The sequence below is a fragment of the Oryctolagus cuniculus genome, chromosome 16 (genome assembly GCF_051225735.1).
Source record: "Oryctolagus cuniculus isolate XC-2025 breed Fujian yellow rabbit chromosome 16, ASM5122573v1, whole genome shotgun sequence".
Lineage (NCBI taxonomy): Eukaryota > Metazoa > Chordata > Mammalia > Lagomorpha > Leporidae > Oryctolagus > Oryctolagus cuniculus.
Genome location: NC_142882.1, coordinates 4559306 through 4582677, shown reverse-complemented (window position 1 = coordinate 4582677; position 23372 = coordinate 4559306). Strand labels below are relative to the sequence as shown.

The 23372-nt window shown below is 39.3% G+C and overlaps 1 pseudogene; it reads left to right on the top strand.

The window, feature by feature from the left end:
* Positions 1 to 234: 234 nt before the first annotated feature.
* On the top strand, positions 235 to 22291 carry LOC138847790 (vomeronasal type-2 receptor 116-like; annotated as a pseudogene).
* Positions 22292 to 23372: the final 1081 nt, after the last annotated feature.

The window sequence follows — 23372 nt, the reverse complement described above, 5'->3', positions numbered from 1 at the left end:
CATTTATATGCTGTCTTCAACATCAAATCAGAATATTCCTAAAATAGCACAGTTGGGTATTCCAGAAGAACCTTGTGAATCAGAAATAACTGAACTTGGGATGATGTTATTGTAGTTTTCTCACTACATATGGACCAGTGTATGAAGTGTCCAGATCATCAGATGCCACCATGGAGTGAGACCAGTGCTTCTACAAATAAAGTGACTTTTCTGTTTTTTGAAGACACCCTTGAGATGACCCTCATCTGCACAGCTCTGTGCTTCTCTGTCCTCACTGCTGTGGTTTTTGGGGTTTTTGTGAAGCACCTAGACACTCCCATAGTCAAGGTCAACAATCATTGTCTCAGCTACAACCTGCTCATCGCCCTCATCTTCTGCTTCCTCTTCTCCTTAGTGTTTATTGGTCATCCCAAAACAACAACCTGTGTCCTCCTGCAAACCACGTTTGGAGTAATGTTTACCATAGCTGTTTCCACCATCATGGCCATAAATATCACTGTGGTTCTAGCTTTCAAGGTCACTGCCCCAGGGAGAAGGATGAGACACTGGCTGATATCAGAGGTACCTAACTCCATTATTCCCATCTGCTCCCTGATCTAACTGGCTCTCTGTGCCATCTGGCTTGGGACTTCTCCTCCCTTTATTGACACAGATGCACGCTTAGAGCATGGCCACATCATTCTGGTGTGCAAGAAGGGCTCAGTGAGTGCTTTCTTTTTTTTTAACTTTTATTTAATGAATATAAATTTCCAAAGTACAGCTTATGGATTACAATGACTTCCCCCCCATAATGTCCCTCCCACCCGCAACCCTCCTCTCTCCCACTCCCTCTCCCCTTCCATTAACATCAAGATTCATTTTCGATTCTCTTTATCTACAGAAGATCAGTTTAGCATACATTAAGTAAAGATTTCAACAGTTTGCTCCCACACAGAAACATAAAGTGAAAAATAATAGATGATTTTTTTAAATGATGATGAAATCAGATCAGACCTATTGTCATGTTTAATCCCAGTGAAAGTCAAGTTGGGAATTGATAATTCCTTTTTTTTTTACAGAAGATCAGTTTAGTATACATTAAGTAAAGATTTCAACAGTTTGCACCCACATAGAAACACAAAGTGAAATATACTGTTTGAGTACTCGTTTTAGCATTAAGTCTCAATGTACAGCACACTAAGGACAGAGATCCTACATGAGGAGTAAGTGCACAGTGACTCCTGTTGTTGACTTTACAAATTGACACTCTTGTTTATGGCCTCAGTAATCCCCCCTTGCTCCAGTCATGAGTTTCCAAGGCTATGGAAGCCACTTGACTTCTCCGACTCTTATCTTGTTTAGACAAGGTCATAGTCAAAGTGGAGGTTCTCTCCTCCCTTCAGAGAAAGGTACCTCCTTCTTTGAAGACCAGTGCTTTCTACTGTGTCCTGGGCTTCCTGGGTTCCTTAGCCCTGGTGAGCTTCACTGTGGCTTTCCTAGCCAGGAATCTGCCTGACAAGTTCAGTGAAGCCAAGTTCCTGATGTTCAGCATGCTGGTGTTCTGCAGTGTCTGGGTGACCTTCCTGCCTGTCTACCACAGCACCAAGGGGAAGGTCATGGTGGCCGTGGAGGTCTTCTCCATCTTGGCTTCTGGTGCAGGGCTCCTGGGCTGCATCTTTGCCCCTAAGTGCTACATTATTCTCCTAAGACCTGAGAAGAATGTTTTGAAAGGATAAGGGATAGGATAGTTTCCAAGGAAACAGATGTTCTCAGTTGTAGGTCTCAAGGCAATCACAGTTTTCAATGGTTAGAAACTAAGATTGAAAAACTGATTTTGCACAACCACCAATCTGTTTATGTTTCTATGGTTTTCATTGTCCTGGGTGTTTTGTATAAATTAAATATTGGACTCTGTGGATTTAGATGACCTTTCATTTTTGCATGGTGTTTTCAAGGGGCATCCACATTATTGCAAGTATCTGCATTTTTCATGACAAACTGATAAATCCTTGTTGTAATTTTTTGAGTTTTGTGTCTCCAATTAACTATAGACTGATTTGTGTGCTATTTCCAACTTTGGCTGTTTGGATACAAACACTGATATGGAAGAGATTTTTGCATATTTTCTAATTTTTGAGTGTACTCTCAGGTGTGGAATGTTTTGGTCATAAATTAATTTTGTGTTGAAGTTGCTAAGGAGATGACAACTGCCTTCCATACCATATGTGCTGTTACTTTCTATCACATTTGAAGATTTCAAATTCCCTACATTATCTACATCACTTGAAAAATTTCTCAATTTATTGTACCCATGTAGTGGATGTAAGGTGTAGGCTCCTTCTGGTGTAGAATGGTTTCTCCATACTTATTGCTGATTAGGATCCTTTGTAATGCCCTCTGGTCATATATTTAACTGTGCAGAAATGTCCATCATATTCTATTCCCATTGGTCATGAATTACTTGTATTTTGTTGTAACTTCTGCCTTTAAATTTTTTTTTTTATTGTTGGTAAGTTACTCAATGTGTTTATATTACAAATTTTAGTTCAGGTATAAAAGTTTCATGAATTTCATATATACAGATTAGGAATGTAGTGATACTTCCCACCTAATCCTCCCTCCTGTCAACATTGTTATGCTTCTTCCCCTCCCTCTCCTATTCCCATTCTTTATTTTTACAAAGAACCCTTTTCTAGTTTACTTTGTACCCATGAGATTAACCCTACCATATGTAAAGTGTTCTACAATGGTAGGAAGAAACCAACAGTATTCCTCAAAAATAGAGACAAAGGCTATAAACAAACATGGAATCTCCAATTGTCAATTTCACTCCAATACATTACTTTTTAGGCACTTGTTATGACAGATAGGAGAACACATACAGTACATGTCTTTTCTGATACTGGCTTATTTCTCTAAGTATCACGGTTTCCAGTTGTATCAATGTTATTGCAAAAGACAGTATTCCTTTTTTTTTTTTTTTTTTTACTGCTGATGAATATTCTTAGAGTATAAACCATGGTTTCTTTATCCAGTCATCAGTTGATGGGTATCTGGGTTGATTCCATACTTAGCTATTTTGAATTGATCTTCAATGAACATGGGGGTACAGATGACCCCTTTTCATGCTGATTTCATTTTGTTCGGGTAAATTCCTAGGAGTCAGCTGACTGGGTCATATGGCAGATATGTTTTCTTTCACAGACATTTCCATACTGTATTCCAAGTGCTGCATCATCTGACATTCCCACCAACTGTGGATTAGGGTACCTTTCTCCCTAGTGCTCTACAGCAGAGGTTATAAAGTGTGTGCACTCAAGGTGGAAACTTAACATACTGCACCACTGCCCAGCTCCAGTTTCCATTATTCTCAAAGATAAGTGGTGAAGCACTAGATCATGCAGATTCCAACTACCTTTTGAGAGCCTTTTCCCTAACTGAGGCATCTTAAATTAAATGTCCCCATCATCTCCAGCAGAGTCATCAGTTCCTCATACAATTACTTCTTTCTCCCCAAACCCTCCAACAGTGTCTTCAGCAGCTATAGCCTGAGAAGCACTTGGGTGGGAGGTATCATAACTTTATGTGGCTGTCTCAGAACATAGCAACACTTCCTGAGTCATACTCAGTTGCGTATGAATAGCCATTAGCATGTGTGTCTTCAAATATCCAAGTCAATTGGTATCTGAGTCCTTGAGTTTCAAAACAATTTTGTTGTGTATGTATGTGTGTTTGTAAAGGCAAGATTATTGGAACTGAAATTCTATATTTTTGCATGCAAAAACAAAGTCCTGAGTTAATGTGCCAATAATATATCTGATTATAATTTCTATCATTCAAAGTTAGATCATAATGTTTATACATTATCTGAATAGTATATTCTATGCTGACTTACTTTTCATGAGTTGTCTGTTTTATGATAGGCTTATTTCATTAAAAAGGAAACACATTGGCATTCATTTTTAAATTCAATGTGAAATTGGCCAGTTATCCTTTATTATTCAATAGTATCCTTAAGGCAAGTGAATCTAAGTATTTATAAAGAGAAAAGGAAACCTACTACAATCCCATTGCTCCTATCTAAATAGTCTTTTTTTTTGCATTTTTTTAAACTTTTATTTAATGAATATAGATTTCCAAAGTATAGCTTATGAATTACATTGGCTCCCCCCACCATGACTTCCCTCCCACCCGCAACCCACCCCTTTCCTGCTCTCTCTCCCCTTCCATTCATATCAAGATTCATTTTCAATTTTCTATATATAAAGATCAGTTTAGTATACATTAAGTAAAGCTTTCAACAGTTTGCACCCACATAGAAATGCAAAGTGAAATATACTGCTTGAGTACTCGTTATAGCATTAAATCTCAATGTAGAGCACATTAAGGACAGAGACCCTACATGAGGAGTTTGCACCCCCATAGAAACACAAAGTGAAATATATTGTTTGAGTACTCGTTATAGCATTAAATCTCAATGCACAGCACATTAAGGACAGAGATCCTACATGAGGAGTAAGTGCACAGTGACTCTTGTTGTTGACTTTACAAATTGACACTCCTGTTTATGGCATCAGTAATCTCCCTATGCTCCAGTCATGAGTTTCCAAGGCTATGAAAGCCTTTCGAGTTCACCGACTCTTATCTTATCTAAATAGTCTTTCAGACTTCCTGTACACATACATGTTTATTTCTGCATGGCCATCTGATGTTCCCATGGAGATCCTTTCCATTATATTTGGATGTTTCAGTTGACCCAGTCTTGATTTGGAGCTGTCTGCTGCTCTTATGCCCATGTCTCCCTTCCTTTCAGTCAGGGTCAATACCGCCCTCAGGCACTAGAGGGTGCCTGAGGCAGCATGGATTTGACCTTGCCTGCAAGACTGCAGTAAATGCACCTGAAGGGTTACGGGATGGACTTAAGGGCTCCTTCTTGTGGAACCTCTCAGGTCAGCTCTTCAAGAGCGACACCTGAAGTTTGCAGAGATCCACACATCTGCCATAATGAATGCCCCTAAATTGATCTTCAGCCAAAGTCTGGTGCCTCAGCACTGTGCACACTGTTTTCTCATCAGAAGACAGAGGCAGGAATCCTGTGGTGAGTGGGAGACTCTGCCCAATTCTACTTCCTTGTGTTTTTATATTTCCCTTCTTCATTTAACACAAATCAAGGTCTTTCAAAGAGTATGATTTGGATTATTTCCCTAAATTTTCTAGATGAGAAAACCCCAGGAAGAAAGATATGGATTGCAAACAGTTGAATGCTTTTGCAGACAAAACAACAGACAAAGGCTAAGAGCCATCCTAAAAGGAAAAGATTTATGTGTATTTCACTATGCATCTGGGGCAACTTAATGTTGAAATCCCAGATAAACTCTGAGATATGAGATGGAAATGAAATCACTCAACATGGGATTATCCCGTGACCAGGTGAAACTCTCATGGTTCTTAAGTGGAGGAAAAGATTGTGATAAGGACACATGCAACTCACAAGTGAAAAATCATGCAAGAATCACCTTATAAAGCAACCTCATTAGACACGTGAAGGAAAAATAAACATTGTTGATGACAGCAGAATAAAAGAATATTAAATTTAAAATAACTGCTTTAGCCACTAAACCCCCAACTGTTAGATTTCCCAGTGTCAGAATCTCTTCTTACCACTGATGACCTGTTCGAAGAGATAAAGGATGGAATGATATATCGTATCCACTTGCAAACTCTCAGCAAAAGCCTGTTTGGCAGAGATCATATACAGATTTCCAGAGAAGAGGAGGAGGAGATGAAGAGGACAGAGCAATTAGAGGAAAACTGGAAGAATGACAAAGAAGAGAAAGACTAAATACAGATCAGAAAATATATTTTTGCTTAGAATGGAATTTTCCACTTATCTCACCCAGAAAGCAACATAGATAATAAAGAGATACTTGAAAAGTCAAGTTTACAATTTGTCATGTTGGAAACATATAAAATCCTATGCCCAACAATTGAAAGATACCTCTTCTGGTCAGAACATACGAGCATGTATAAGCCGTCAACATGAAACAGACTGTTCATCATGACTGAATACTCAGGACACTTGAAACACAAAGGGCACCTGTGTTCTAACCTTGGGGAAGTTTTGTGTCAGTGCCTGTAGAAATACACGATGTTTTTCTTTACCTGCAAGTCAATCTGCATGCAAGTCTTGAGTTAAGATTCAGAGAATAAGACCTATTTGCAGTTAGAACTGCTACCAATAGTCATTATTTATATGAACATACTTTTCAGATTTCCATAGAAAACTAGATGGCAGCCATTCAGCTTCACTAGGTGCAGCGCCTTTTGATCTACAGTACTTGAAGTCCCCCCAGTGATTCTGGCATCTTCTAAATGTTCTGCATTTAAGATTCTCCTTCATTCAGGCTTTGAATTTGAATTAGTTTCCTGATTTGGGGTGGGGGCTAATGCCCAGTTTTGAAAAGGAGGAGGCTTAACAGTTATAAATGCCAAGCCTTGTACTCCACCATTCTTCACACTTAGATATCCTGCCTCTGCTAGCCACATAGCCCTCAGGTGAGTTATTCTTTCCCAAGACCTTGCACAATGCCATGTTCATGATGATGCTGTTCGAGGAGTCATTTAATGATGTGCTAATATAAATAACCATTTTTGTTCCATGATGGAACATGTGCAAAATTCAGCAAGATTGATTTGTATTTAGTTCATTTTGCTTTCCTTTGAAAATCAGTTTCTCTTCCTTGTGGTACATGTAATTTAGACAGAACATTCCAGAGCCTGTTCTGGCATTTGCTACAAATACAAAATCCAAGGACTTGGGAGAGCCATCTGTTGACATAAATGAGAGTAACTAGTGTTCATCCCAATTGACTCGTTGTGTTAGTCATCTAGTTTCCATTTAACAACATACCATGACTTTGTGACCTAACAAAAGGAATTTATTTTTCAGAATTGCTGAGGCTGGTAAGACCAGGATCAATATACATGAGGTTGGTGTTGGTGTTTGTCCAAGACACGTTTCCTGCCTCCACTAAAGAGAGTTTTCCTTTCCTCTTCTCACAGTCTTCACCTGTTAGAGAGATGTAACAAACTCTCTCTGCAGTCTCATATTGAAAATTGCAAGAAAGAACTAGGTAAGCCATAAAAAATTGCTATTTCCACCCAAAGACCTCATCAACTATGATCATGCTACAGAGCAGTCTTTCAACCTCCACATATTTGCACAAAACATTCAGTCTCTAGTAGTTCTAAGTTTGGAGTTTATAATAATCATGGTTGGAGACATTTACCAAAGATCCCTAAGGATCCATGTGCCCTTCGTGGCCAGGGAAAGCAGTGGAAGATGGCCCAAGTCTTTGGTCCTTTGCAGCTATTTGGGAGACCTGAAGAAGCCCCTGCCTCCTGTCTTTGGATCAGCTCAGCTCCAGCTGTTGTGATCATTTGGAGAGTGAACCATGGGATGGAAGATACTCTCTCTCTCTCTCTCTCTTTCTGACTGTATCACTCACATTCACTCTCTCAATCTTCCATTCAAACAAAATCTTCAAAAACAAAAATTATTGTAGCCAATCGAGCAGATGTGAGGTGATATCTCAGTGTGATTTTGAATAGTATTACAAGTTTACTAATGTTTAGCACCCTTGGTAAGGTCTTTGGCTCTTCTATTTGTGCAGCAATGTATGTTCAATTCCTCTATGCAGTTTCGATGATATTTGTATTGTCCCTTCTGTTTTTTTAATTTGTATGTTGGAAACATGTATCTGGAAGGATATGTAGCCATATTCTCCAATTTTCTCTCAGGTGGTTGACTCTTAAAATCTCTCCCTCCAATTACATAACCAGTGGCTCAGGCACTGCAGTCTGATCTCCCCTCCCTCTCCAACACTGTTGCTTTCTCTGGCTCTTGGCTGCTGGGATTTTCTGTTGTGTCCTTGAACATATTGCATGTCTGCAACTTCCACACTGATCCACAGCATTCTTCTTCCTTCCATAGAATTCCCACTATGGTTTTCTCTCTAACTCTCCCATGAGAATGTGTTTCTTCCACTTTTACTTTTATATCTCCTCCTAGATTATAACAGTATGTCCTTCTCATTCAGCCATCTTGGTCTCTCTTCAGTAATCAGCAGTATTATTCCTAGGTTAGATGGATAATGGTGGAAACAGATTCCTGATAGATTACAATAAATGGCAACCCTAGCAAAGTGTCATGTTCTGTTGTATTCAGAGGAGCTGCATCAGATTAAGCATGGCTAGAAGATGGATGATGTGGGGATTTTTGTCTGGGACATAATTCAAAATGGTTAAAAATGCCGTATTGTAGACTTTGCATACCAGCATAGCTAATTTGGAGTTACTGAGAATTGATACAGTGAGTGCTGACACGCCAGCTCATCTCTGCATTGTGGATTTTGTCAGTTTCCCTTACTGCTTGCTATGACATTAATGCTACAATGTACTTATAGCAATTTCTACTTTTGATTTGAAGTGTATTGAGCCTGAGAAGATAGTCCAGGATAGTCCATTGGAGACAGTGTTCTTGATGTGGAATGAGTGAAAGTTCATGTGTGTGTGTGTTCCCTGTACACACAGAGAACTCTGTACCTACCCACTCAAATGTCCACATATTTTTGTTTTTGGAAATTGCTTTGTAGTAACCTACATGATATTGGACTTCAATATTAATTATTAGAAGTCTCAAATAGAAAAAAATATTATCAACTTTTATGATGTTGCTAAAGTTCAATTTGACATAAATGTATGATCTCAGATTCCATATAAGTTTATGCAATTAGAATATATATTTCCCTGAAATAAGTCTGGAGTTCTAAAATTGAAGCATTCATCACAATCTATAAAATATCAAATGCGGCATTAAGGATATAGAAGATGAAAATGTTAAATATGAAGGAAACATTTAAGCAAAAATATTGAATATATCTGGATGCCAATTTTTTAAAATTCATCCATAACTGTTTCATAACACACATTTTCCATGGATTTCCTGAAGCCTCCTCATTGCATGGAGTTCATCCTCTCCATTCCCAATCTCTTTTCAGTGAATCAAGTGCATTCAGATTGACTCTATTTTTAGTTCCTACACATTAGAGAGAACAGTGGATGCTTGTTCTCTGATTTAGATTTATTTTTCTTGTATAACTGAATAGACAACAAGCTTCATCAATGTATCAGTAATAAGTTTAACTCATCAAGAAATTATATTTTCATTTTTAGGCAAGTCACTGAATTCTGTTTGGTATTTTGTTCCTATACTGCATCTCACTTTGCATGTACCCCTAATCAAAATCTCACTAATGGCATCAAAGCAGTGGCTAAGCAATGAAAAATGTGTTTGCCTTAAAATATTAGGCACCACATTTACAGTAATTTGAGTTTAGAAAACTTTTGAGTGGAAAAATAGAGTTCTCATATATGCCCTCTCTACCCCCCTTATTAGATTTACTACATTGGCAATACCTCACACAGGTATACAAGCACAAATGATTAGTCAGTGTTGATCCTCATTATTTCCTATAGGACATGGTATCCATTTTGTTCACTCTTGTGTTGTGCAGTTTGTGGTTTGGCAAAGGATTAATAGTACCTAGCTGCACTGATGGTGTCCTACATAAGCATCCTGAAAGTCACTTGCATTCAAGAAGTACAGGTGTCTGCAGGCATGATCCTGCCCTTGGTGTTTGTGGTGGTGGGAATAAAGAGGTGACTTCCAGCTGGTATTCTCTGCCTAGAGTAAAAAGCTATAAATAAGTACTCAAATAATCCCAGGTTCTCATGAGAGTATCAACCAAGGTTGTAGGTGCAAAAACAGATCATCATGGGATTACCTTGGTTAACAGCAACATGGAAGTTTTTTATGTTTTACAACTAAAGATGAAGTGATTAGAAATGCAGAATGGACATATCTGAATTCAGGCTGATTACTGGTTGCACAGTGATTGACAACCACATGTCCTAGTGGGTATCTCTGTAAACAGGATTGGTTTGGGGTCCATGTGCTATCAAAGTGATGTGTGGCTGCCCAGAACACTGCTTGAGGGAGGCTGCCCTGTTGCACTTTGAGTCATTGTAGTGTGTGACACTGGAGATTTCTGGTCTGAAAGCTTACTGAAAGCCTCACCTGATGCCTCCCTCCATGCCCTCTGATGCAATCCTGGTACATAATTGCCAAAAGTTCATGGAGTGGTTTATTGACAAAGCCCTTGGTCAAATGTAACTAGCAGGAGTTTCTCCCTTGAGTCTTTGTATCCATGGACTTGGAGGAAATCCTGGCACCTGGGTGAAGAGGATGATTCACAAACATGTTTTCCTTCTTGTGTTTTCCACCAGGACAGAAGACCTGAACTGCAGAGCCTCAGGGCAGAAAAGTATCAGATTCCCCCATGGATGAGTGGACAGCTGGTGGAAAGAGGTCAGATGGAGCAGTATTAAAGAGGCTTCTTTCAAGCAATCACACACACACACACACACACACACACACACACACACTGTGTATCTACCTGCATGACCCTGCATGTTCCAGTGCTCTTGTCTCATAGGGTTTTTCACAGATGTTTCCTTTGATTTTTCCGTTGCTCTTTCTGCAGCTGTTTCCCCTTGTGACTTCTCAGGATAGTACCGACTGCTATTACCAGATGGAACAGAGATTTTACAAGGATGGAGATATTGAGATTGCTGCTTTTTTGCACATTTACACATATGAGGTTCCCATAATCATGAAGAGCTTCAGCAAATATCGCACATTCAGATGGTAAGTTCTCCTTGCCATAACCATTTTCCATTTATTTACATATTAGCTACTTGTTATTGGGTCTGCAATTCTATAGGCAAATATGTTCTGTATCCCTGCCCTGTCCATCTTCTGTCCCTCCTAAACACTGCTGGTAATTGATTTGGGGCATGAAGCAGACATTTCTTTCTGCATGGCACCATGGATGGTTCAGGAAATATTATCTCATCAGAGGGGGAACCAGAATCTGGTTGGTATCCTCATATCCTTCCCTGTCCAGGTTCATCAGCTCAGGGGCCTATTGTGCCTCAGTAGCAGATTCTTACAGAACCCATGCACTGAAATGAATGAACTGAGTTACATGAGCTCTTCCACATGTGCTCACACTCTTTTCTGCTACGTACTAGATTTGGGGCCATGAGAACACTTCATTTCTTCTACAGTTGTAAAGGAGAAAAGATTCAAAAAGTTTTTTCTATATAAAAGTAATCTCAGGGCAACAGCTTTGCACAAATATAATAATTATATTTTACTGATGAATATACCCATAAGAATTTCAATGGTTGTAATCTAATACATTTACAGTGTTTCTCTGATTCTGCCTCTTCTGGGCAAAATAGATTTCTTAAGGGGGATTATTCTGTATCTGCCCCTCTTAAAGATACTTTATTTGTAGCCAAATATAAATGTTTCATATACATATATAGCATATATAAATTTCATGCCTACAGAATATAGTATCTTGTAGGAAAGCAGAATTGTTTTCTTCAAACCTGTTTATGAAGGTGCCAATTTTCTAATTGGTTTCTACTGTAAGGCTACAGGAAGTAGGTTGCAGCTGCATAGAACTTTGATAGAAGGTAGGTATTAGGACATAGATCATTTCAGTATCATTAAAGCCAATGGATTTGAGAAGTATAGTTGGTGGCACCAAGGTGATGCAACTGATGAAGTATTTTAGGCATTTATCCAAAGATCTCTGCAGAAAAAATCTAATGGATACTAGCTTGGTGTAGCAATATTACTCACTTCACATTGAATTTATAAATTCAATTTGATATGTGCACATGGCATCCAATTCATGAAATATTTATTCATTAGTAGTAGTATTCTCCATGGTTATGCATGCAGCACATCATTTAAGTGTACCCTTAATGACGGAGACCAGGAGATAGTGAATTTCCATTAGTAGGAAAAGAGGCTATGAATAGAGACCAAGTTCCTCCAAGATGTATGCCATGCAAACTGGAGATCATAATCAAATCTTAATAAACCCAGGGAAAATATCTGTGTTGATGATTCTTGGAAAAATAAGAAATACTGAACTGTCAATAGATTTAGGCACTATACCTTCCAATGTTAGATTCACCAACTTTAGAATATACAACAGTTACTGATAAACTGTTTTTAGAGATAAAGAACACAGCATAAAAGAGATAAACTCTTACAAATCCCAGTGTGTCCAAGAGCCATCTAGACATTTTGGTACAAGGCAGCAGCTGGAGAAAGAAATGAGAGGATGCAGAACAATGAAAGTGTCATAGTAATGAGGAGAGAAACAGATATATGAAATACAAAACTGAATTTTATTTGATTCATAGCAATGATTTTCAAATTTCCTCATTCTACAAAGTATGAATGACATATTTGGATAACAAATATGTATAGAAACTATATATACATAAAACACTATATATATAGCTACTGTATGCATGGTTATAGTATACCTATACATAAATATATAGAGAGAATACGTATATAATATGCATACATATATACATACTATGTTACAGCAAGAACCAAGAACTGAAAAACGGTCACTTCCTCTGGAGCACACAGTGACCCTTAACAAGCAGTGTGCATGACCTAGTCTATTCATGAGGAATTAACACACAGAACATCAGAAATAAATACAAGGGGCTCCTCATTTGCATTCTTAGTGAAATGTCACATCCTAGAAAGTAGAAATGCATCATTTTCTTTGCATGGAAGACTATTTATATTCAAAATTGTAGGAAAACTTGAGTGAAGAAGGCCTGTTTGGAGTAAATACTGATATCACTCATAATGAAAAGTAGAAATGCATCATTTCCTTCACATGGAAGGCTATTTATATTCAATATTGTAAGAAAACTTGAGTGAAGAAGGCCTGTTTGGAGTAAATACTGATACCACTCATAGTGATTTACTTTAACATATGTTTAGTGTTCTAAATGCATGACTGGCTTAATTGAAAACCATCAGGTGCCTCGTAGCCCAGTGATTCATGTTCACCCAGGGAGTGTTTCCAGCTTCTCTAAAGTACTCCTCCCTTTTCACTATTTCCCTTCTTTCAAGCTGTGAATATGATTTCATTTTCATGGCTTGTGATGGAGGTTGATGGATAAGTTTAATGGGGAAGAGATTTTTCAGGATCAATTACAGACTCCCATCTACCATTATCAGTGCTCTGACATCATCCCTCTTTTCAATCACATAGCCTTCAAGTGAGTTACTCTCTTCCCATTACAACCTGCAGCCTTATGATCGTATGACTGCTATTTCAAGCAGCACTTAATGATTTGGTAAGATGAAGAATCATTGCAGTTTGTGGATGTAGGAAGATGTGACTTTCCTTGTCATGCTTTCTTTGACAACTGGAATGTACTTCTAGATGTGCATGAACTTTAGAGAGGGCATTCCAGAACCTGTTGTAGTATTTACTTTATATATCAAATACAAACACTTAGAAGAGGTAGCTGTTGCCAGCGATGATTAAAATTGATGAGGTTTGCATCCAAAAATAAGATCAAGTTCTTTGGCTGCATGGACAACCATGGGATAACATGCCCAAGACATTATGATGTAAAAGCAGATCTTATTTTTCAGAATCATTTAGGCTTGGAAACCAGTAAAAGTTGGTAGCAGCTTTGGTTCTGGTGAGGACATGTGTCCTGCAATAACAATAGTTCACACTCTGTACTCAGCAAATCTACACATACGGATTAGAACATATGAATTTTTAGCCATGACTAATGCATCTTTCACAGTAATCACAGAATTGATGATAATCTGGATTGGAGGCTTTTCCCTTAAAGATCCTTGTGCCTTTCATGCAGGTTTCAGTCCAAAAACTACCAGTATGCTCTGGCCTTGGTTTTTGCTATTGAGGAGATCAACAAAAACCCCCATCTTTTACCCAACATGACCTTGGGATTTGGTCTTTATAATGTCATGCACAGTCATATAACTGTGACGGAGAAACCCTTCATTTGGCTTGCGGGACTGGAAGAGGACATTCCTAATTACACATGTAGGAAACAGAGCAAGTCTGTTGCTGTAATATCAGAAAGCAGCATTGCTGTCCAAATGGGGACCCTGCTGGAACTCTACAAAATTCCACAGGTGAGTGTGTAGTGAAAAAGTGGGATAAAGTACATCACCTTAGGTGCCTTACTTAGAACCAAAAATACGTGACAGAGACCTTATACATTTGACACAGTATGTGATCTAAAGAGAATGCGTGCAGAGATTTTGTGGCTTAGCCACATTTGTTCTGAAGCATAAGTGTGGGTGAGTGTAAAGGAGAAATGTCTTTCTCAACCTGTGAGTCTAATGATTCATGAACATTGGAAGTTCATATGTAGTGGGAGATGAGAAAAATGAAATATCCTAAAATCTGATACGTCCAATATCTGCTTAACTTTTTCAGGAATAATATTTTACACTATGACAATAACCTTACATAGATTTCTTGCATTTTCCCTTAGCTGACTCTTGGGTCTTTTGAACCTCTTCTGAGTGACAGTGGTCAGTTTCCTTCCCTCTATCAGATGGCACCCAAAGACACTTCTCTGGCCCATGGCATGGTCTCCTTGATGCTCCATTTTGGGAGGACCTGGGTGGGTTTGGCCATCTCAGACCTCCCAAAAGGTATTCAGTTTATGTCTGATTTGAAAGTAGAGTTGCAGAAGAATGGCATCTGTGTAGACTTTGTGGAATTGATCCCAGCCACTCTAGAGTCACAAATTTCATACCAAAATAGTGCTAAAATTCAGATAATAAAATCATCAGCAAATGTGGTGATTCTTTTCTGTGTCACTGAGTCACTCATAGGCGCCAGCTTTCATTCATGGGGGGAGTTAATGATGTGGAAAGTCTGGGTCACCACCTCACAATGGGATTTTGCCAGTTCTGAGGAACCTTTCCTGCTGCACTCATTCCATGGAACCCTCATTTTTTTCAAACCACCATGCTGAGATCTCTGGTTTCAAAAACTTTCTTCGGACAGCTAACCCTTCCAAGTACCCAGAAGACTCTTACCTCTCCAAATTCTGGTCGCTGGCTTTTAATTGCTCAGTTACTGGGGCATCCTGTAAAACTTTGGAGAACTGTCCACTGAATGCCTCCTTGGAATCCTTGCCTCCGCATCATTTTGATATGACCATGAGTGATGGGAGTTACAACATATACAATGCTGTGTACGCTGTGGCCCATAGTGTACATGAGATGCTTCTACAAGAGGTAGAAATGCAGCCAGGGAACAATGGGGCAAAGGTGGCATTTTCTCCCTGGCAGGTAACTTGGTTTCCATTGTTGACATGTACTCCTGAAGTGATCCCCTTAAGAGCTTCTGCAGGTGTTCAATCGAAGTAGCTTGGGAACCTTTCTGCAAAATCAGGATAAAATGAGCCTCTGCCTGTAATTTGTCATTAGCAAAAGGGCTCCAATGAAAAGTGCGCAGGTAATTTGGATAAGCATCAATGCTGTGACTTAAAAATATCGTCCAATTCTGTCAATTTAATTTTGACATGTGAAATACCTAGACTGTGTTATTCCATTTTCAACTTCAGAGGTACGGTAATTATTTTCACTTCCAAATGTTGCTGAGGATGTTCTTCTACAATGAACATAAGGGATCTCATATAATTTGCATGGTTCTTTATTCTAGTAACTTTATTACAGTTAGTTGTCCTAGGTACACTGAGAAAATGAGTGTTGGTAGCTTGGACGGCACTGTTGGAAATGGTCTGAATCTCACAGCTAGATATTTTTGACTCTCCTTGTTTTTGTAGAAAAATGAGTGAAATCATACTTACCTTGATGTAGTTCTCATAGGGTTTTTTTTTTTTTTCACTTCAATTCATTGGGTGGCCCTAAACAGGTTCTATTGTTTATTTGTGATTATAGACAAAGACTGGCTTTCTCTAAGCTGGGTTTGGTGTGTTATCACTTGGGCAGTCTTCATGAGAATATGATGCTTTTTTTCAGTTGCACACATTTCTGAAGAACCTCCAGTTTACCAATCCAGCTGGTGACCTAGTGAATTTGAATCAGAAGAGAAATTTGGAAGCTGAATATGACATTCTCAACTTTTGGAATTTTCCATATGGTTTTGGACGTAAGGTTAAAGTAGGGTGGTTTTCCCCATATGTTTCACAGAGTGAACAGTTGTCTCTCTCTGAAAATTTGATACAGTGGGCCACAGGATTTACAGAGGTAAGTTGGACTGATCATAAGCTTCACATGATTCATTGTTACACCCCAACTGCTAAGGGAGTATGTGCAGGATGGCTTATTAAAAAGACACTTAGAGACATTAAACCACTCCACTTCCAAACCAAATACTTTCTTATGTTTTTAGTGTCTGAGGATGGACAGTACACACACATTTCCTCCACATCTTTTGAATCTATTTAAGAAAATCAAATTGAATGTTGTCATTGTGTCAGAAACAGATGATTACAGTTTAAGTGAATAGGTTTGCAGGACTTGAAAACCCTCTAGTTGGAACTTAAGTTATAGTCTGAACTATGACCAACACTCATCTGATTTTTCTCAGACTCCACGCTCGGTATGCAGTGTGAGTTGCAGCCCTGGATTCAGGAAAACCCCTCTTGAGGGAAAGCCTGCCTGTGTTTTGATTGCACACCTTGTCCTGAGAATGAGATTTCCAATCAGACAGGTATGTCAGTCCCTGCCTCTTGGAGAAGTTACCACCTATTTCTTAAATTATCAACTTATCCATGCAAATAAAATATGTGGAATATAACTTCTGAGAATACTCTTCCCACCTTCAGGTAGAAATTAATCCCTGTAATCAATAATAATCCATAAAAGGGTAAAACTTTCCACAATAAACTCTCTGTATTACTTATGAAAGCATATAAAAGACTGAATGTCTCTGAAATTCTGACCATGTTGGAGTTCAGGATGATATACATATGGTAAAAAGTGAATAGAAACCAAGTTTGGAGAATATTCACCCCATAAAACAGTGTGGCATTTCTAAATTTTTTCCATGAATCAGAGTTATGCTATCAAATGTTTCATAAAGATTTTCCAGTTTTTGCTTGTGTCGTATGAGTAGTTATTTGTACCATATATTTAGTATCATTCTAATTTTTTGAAACATTATTGATAATGAAGGGTTCTGGCAACAGAGTACTGTCCATGGAAGTAGTGTGATGCATGTGCTAATTCAGTATAGGAAAACTCATGTCTGAGTTCTTTGTGCTTGTATAAGTAAAAATGCTTTCACCAAATTCAAGTGTAGCATGCTTGGAATGAGAAAGCACAACTCTAAACAAACTGTGTGTTATATGAAAAACTATGTTAGAAATCATACAGTATATCATCCTGAGGATAATACTCATCAAATATAAATGGGGCTAAATTTAGCCTTTGACAAAAGTCATTGCTGCTCAAAATATAAATCTTCAAGAACCTTCTTATGCTTACATATGTACACACATTTATAAACTTTATATCAAAAGAACACAAGCTGACATACACGGTAATAAGTATGCCTAGTGGACCTGGCACTGTGGCGCAGTGGGCTTAAGCCCTGGCTTGAAGCACCAGCATCCCATATGCATGCCTTTTCTAGTCCCAGCTGCTCCTCTTCTGATCCAGTTCTCTGCTGTGGCCTGGGATAGCAGTAGAAGATGTCCCAAGTCCATGGGCCCCTGCACATACATGAGAGACTCTGAAGAATCTCCTGTCTTCAGTTCAGCACAGCTCTGGCTGCTGCAACCATCTGGGGAGTGAACCAGCAGATGGAAGACCTCACTCTGTCTCTACCTCTCTTTGTAACTCTGTCTTTAAAAAAAATAAGTATGCATACCAAGGTAGGTCAATGACTGCAAATTCAGCACAAGCCCTTGAAGGTAAAATGTGGACATTATAAGGAAACTGAAGTAAGTAAACATTGGAAGAATTTAAAGTTGGTGATCATAAACAAGAAAGATCTATGAACCTCAGCAAGATGGAACAGTGCGAACAATAAGATTACTGGGTGTGTGTGTGTGTGTGTGTGTATCTATGCACAAAGAGAGCTGAAGAGGTCTATTTAGATATAAAAATACTAATATTAGAGCTTATTAATCATTTAATTCTGATACATTGAAAAATAGAGAAGAAATTCAGATATTCTCAGATAGAAATACTATGAAATATGTTGAGCAATATTTGAAAAATCCAAATATCCTCACAGTTATTAAAATAATTCCCAATACTTGAATTGTGATAAATAATTTTCATATGAACTCCTTTCTCAGGTCCTATAGCAAACAGGAAAATGTAAAATTTCTGTTTCTTCTATGGGAACGTCTCAAGTTGATGTATCAAATACTGCCATATATTTCAGCAAAATGAAATTGTAAGACGCTGTTGTTGAAATAAATTCATACATTTGAAATCTCAAACAATGTAAATCTAACAGTATTTTTAAATAGGCTACATCTTGCCCAAAGATTTTCATAAAGTCTAATTAAGTTTATAGTACATGAAGAATGTAATAATAATTAGCATAACTGAAGAAAAATAGTTAATAAAATCTAAGTGATCTATGAATTGTAAACAAAGAACAAAACCACTCAAACATGACAAAAAGAAGGATTAGCTTTCAATCCTAAAGTGAATTTTAGAATGCTACAAAACATGGAAATTATGGCTGGAGATTGGATACAAAGTTGACGAAAGAATGCAACTTCTACAGAAAATTACCCAGGAGGTTCGGCTCCATGCATATTGTCAAAAAAGAATGACATTCAACTTACTAAAAAGGAAGATTTAAAAGTGGCATCATTTAGAGTGATATTGGGATGGTGTAATGAAATCAGTGAATCGGTAATTGAATTAAGTAGTGCTGGTATACAAAATTGTACAAAGCAGTTATTTTCCTTACCAATTCTGGAAAACAAACCTATGAAAGATGGCACATGTAATGCCTCAAAAGTATGAAATATCCAAAGGTAAGACTAACTAAATATTGGAAGAAATATGCAAGTTGAGACATCAGTCATCAATGGAGCAATATATTGAAAACAAGAGGATACAGACAGAGCTGGAGAGAAAATTCATGTTTAAGGATAAAAAGACAGGAAAGTGGAAATATGCCAGTAAGTTTCAAGGTGATCTACAGACTGACTTTGATTACAGGCAGCATCCTAGTGTGTTCTTTGATGAAAACGTTCAAGGGTGGCAAGTAATCCAGCTGGTATCAAGTGTACAACTCTTCTGTGTTTCTCTGGAACCTGACCATTTTCCTTCTAATGGTGCTTTGTCAATCAGTGCTTTCCCCAATCATGACATAATCCAGATTCTACCTTAAAGAGATATGTTTTAGTGAGATTGCTAGGTGATTTCTGTGCAACCCAAATTCACAAAGTATATCTCCCAGTCCATGATATTAAGAGTGGGAACCTGGGGCTGGTGCTGTGGTATAGTAGGTTAAGCCTCCGGTTTGGATGCTAGCATCCCAGTTGGTCAGCAGTTTCAGTCCCAGCTGCTTCACTTCCAATGCAGCTCTCTTCTGATGCTAGGAAAAGCAGCAGAAGATGGCCCAAGTTTCGAGCTCACACCTATACAGGAAGCCCAGAAGAAGCTCCCAGTTACTGGCTTCAAAACAGACAAGGTCCAGGGCCGGCGCCGCGGCTCACTAGGCTAATCCTCCGCCTAGCGGCGCCGGTACACCGGGTTCTAGTCCCGGTCGGGGAGCCGGATTCTGTCCCGGTTGCCCCTCTTCCAGGCCAGCCCTCTGCTGTGGCCAGGGAGTGCAGTGGAGGATGGCCCAGGTGCTTGGGCCCTGCACCCCATGGGAGACCAGGAAAAAGCACCTGGCTCCTGGCTCCTGCCATCGGATCAGCGCGGTGCGCCGGCCGCAGCGCGCCGGCCACGGCGGCCATTGGAGGGTGAACCAACGGCAAAGGAAGACCTTTCTCTCTGTCTCTCTCTCTCACTGTCCACTCTGCCTGTCAAAAAAATAAATAAATAAATAAATAAATAAATAAATAAATAAAAACAGACAAGGCACAGCTATTAATGTCTTTTGGGTGTCAGATCTCTCCCCTCCTCATTTTCCCTCTTTCCCTTTCTCCCTGTCTCTTTCTCCCTGTCCTCCTCCCCTTTCTATCTTTCTGTCTCCATTCTGCTTCTCCTCCTCCTTCTGAAACTGTGACTTTCATGTAAATTATAAATAAATGAATACTCATTAAAACAAAGACTGCAACCATTGGGTGGTTGAATAGGCCATGAGAGTACAGAGGAAATAGCATCATTAAAACAAGGGCTCATTTCAGGCATGGAAAGCCACGACTCTGCAGCAAAAAATAGACTACATGGAGGATCTCTGTGAAACCTCTGTTGAAAGAAAGGGTCATCAAAAAGGGATGTACTCTTGTCTGAAGAGAGGAGAGAGCAAATACTTTGCGTATGACCCTGTCCGAATACCGATGGAGCCTCTGGTCACAAAAGGCTTCCATAGCCTTGGCAGACCATGGCAAGAGCCTCAGGTGAACACTGACATCATGCATACATAAACATGTTAATTATTAAAGTAACAACAGAGTTCACTGTTTACTTAGTCCCCATGTAGGACCTCTGTCCCTAATGAGTTGTACTATGAGAATCGACTGCAAATTTTGTCCCCAAACTGTGCTCTATATGTGGTCTGTGTGTGTGGATACAAACTGTTGAAATCTATGTTTAACACAGAGTTGATCCTCTGTATTTAAAATCAAACTAAAAATGAACCATAATGAAGAAGGAGATGGTAGAGGAAGAGGAAGAAGGAGGTGTGATGGGAGTTGGAGTGGGAGGGTTGGTATAGGGAAAAGAACCCCTATATTCCTAAAGGTGAATGTATGAAAAATGCAATCATTAAATAAAAACTTAAAAACCGAGGGCTGCTGCTTGCTCTTGTCAAAGTGAGCATGCAGCAGAATGTGCCCTGTATAAGGGCTGAGTAGCCCTCACCACACATGCAAACCTCTGGCACCTTGATCATCAGTTCCCAACCCAAAGTAATAATGAAGAATGAATTTGTGTTGTTAAAATAACACAGTCTAAGGTAAGTTTTTAAAGCACCATGAATAGGTTCAGAGAGTAGCCCTTAGGGCTTTGTTAGGAGAAAAAGAGCATGTACTCATCATTATGTAAGGTACTTAGGAAGACGAAGTATTAACTCTGGCTAACATGAGGAAGATGGACGTAAATAATTGCCAATAATTTTATATGTCATTTTTATATGCTGTTTTTCACATTAAATAAGGACTATTTGCCTAAACTAGCTATGTTGGGTATTCTAGAATGTACTTTTGAATGATGAATAACTGAACTTGGGATGATGTTATTGTACTTTTCTCACCAGATATGGACCAGTGTGTGAAGTGTCCAGATCTTCAGTATGCCAACACAGAGCGAGACCAGTGCTTCTACAAAAAACTGACCTTTCTGTCTTTTGAAGAGCCCCTGGGGATGACCCTGGTCTGCACAGCTGTGTGCTTCTCTGTCCTCACTGCTGTGGTTCTTGGAGTCTTTGTGAAGCACCGAGACACTCCCATAGTCAAGGCCAACAATCGTTGTCTCAGCTACATCCTACTCATCGCCCTCATCTTCTGCTTCCTCTGCTCCTTAGTGTTCATTGGTCATCCCAACACAACAACCTGTGTCCTCCAGCAGACCACGTTTGGAGTGGTGTTCACTCTGGCTGTTTCCACCGTTCTGGCCAAAACTATCACTGTGGTTCTGGCCTTCAAGGTCACTGCCCCAGGGAGAAGGATGAGACACTGGCTGATATCAGGGGTATCTAACTCCATTATTCCCATCTGCTCCCTGATCCAACTGGCTCTCTGCGGCATCTGGCTTGGGACTTCTCCTCCCTTTATTGACACAGATGCTCACTCTGAGCATGGCCACATCATCCTGGTGTGCAATAAGGGCTCAGTCACTGCCTTCTACTGTGTCCTGGGCTACCTGGATTCCTTGGCCCTGGCCAGCTTTACTGTGGCTTTCCTAGCCAGGAATCTGCCTGACAAGTTCAATGAAGCCAAGTTCTTGACATTCAGCATGCTGGTGTTCTGCAGTGTCTGGGTGACCTTCCTGCCTGTCTACCACAGCACCAAGGGGAAGGTCATGGTGGCTGTGGAGGTCTTCTCCATCTTGGCCTCTGGTGCAGGGCTCCTAGGCTGCATCTTTGTTCCCAAGTGCTACATTATTCTCTTCAGACCGGAGAAGAATGCTTTGAAAGGATTAAGAGACAGAAAAGTTTCCAAGGAAACAGATGTTCTCAGGTGTAGCTCTTAATGCTCTCACAGTTTTCAGTTGTTAGAGACTAAGATTTATAAAACCTATTTTGCATTGTGATGTTATAAAATAACTTGCCAAATGTAACCTTCTTATGAACAGTTTATGCTTCCCTTAAAATGTTTTTGTTCTGAAGCACCAATTCACAGAAAAGAAAGGGAGAGTGGGAGAAACCTTCCATCTGGTGATAGACACTGAATATATCTGCTGTGGCCCAGTGCTGGTTCATGCCAAAGCAAGATCATTTCCGTTGTCCATTTGAGTGTCAGCATCTTAGGCCATCTTCTACTGCTTTTTCTGGATCATTAACAGGGAGTAGGATTCCAAGTAGAACAGCCAGGATATGAACTGGCACCCACATGGGATGTCATAGTTACAAGTGGTGGTTATAACCACTACACACTCACACTGATCCCAATCCTCCTCTCTTCAAAAATAATACTGTGTATAAATTTCTTAGCCTGGGTTTCATTTTCACAAACACAAACTGATCTCAAATAAAGGCTCTCCTTGAAGCTTTTCGTTGCTTTTCATTTCTGTGTTTTCATTGTCACCTTGTGGACATTGTAATATTCATATTTTAATAAAATGAGTTACATGTTTGCTGTTTTCTTAGATTTATTCATTTATTTGAAAGAGTTTACACAGACAGAGGAGATGCAGGAGGAGAGAGGTCTCCCATCTGTTCAGTTCACTTCCCTATTAGCCACATTGGACAGAGCTGCACTGATCTGAAGCCAGGAGCCAGGTGTTCCTGGTGCAGGGTCCTAGAGACTTGGGCCATTTTCTGCTGCTTTGCCAGGCCATAGCAGAGAGCTGGATGAGAAATGGAGCACCAGGTCTTGAACCGGCCCCCATATGGCATGCCAGAGCTTCAGGCCAGGGTGCTAAACTGCTGTGTCACAGTGCCTGCCCCTGTTTGCTGTTTTTATTCATTCATTAGTGTATTTATTCATTCATTATTCATTTACTATTAAAGTTGGCTTTATAATATATTCGGAGTATTTCAGTGGAAATATTAGACATGTTAAATCATTTTCATGTGTATAATGCATTATCCTGGAACTCCTTAATTTTATAC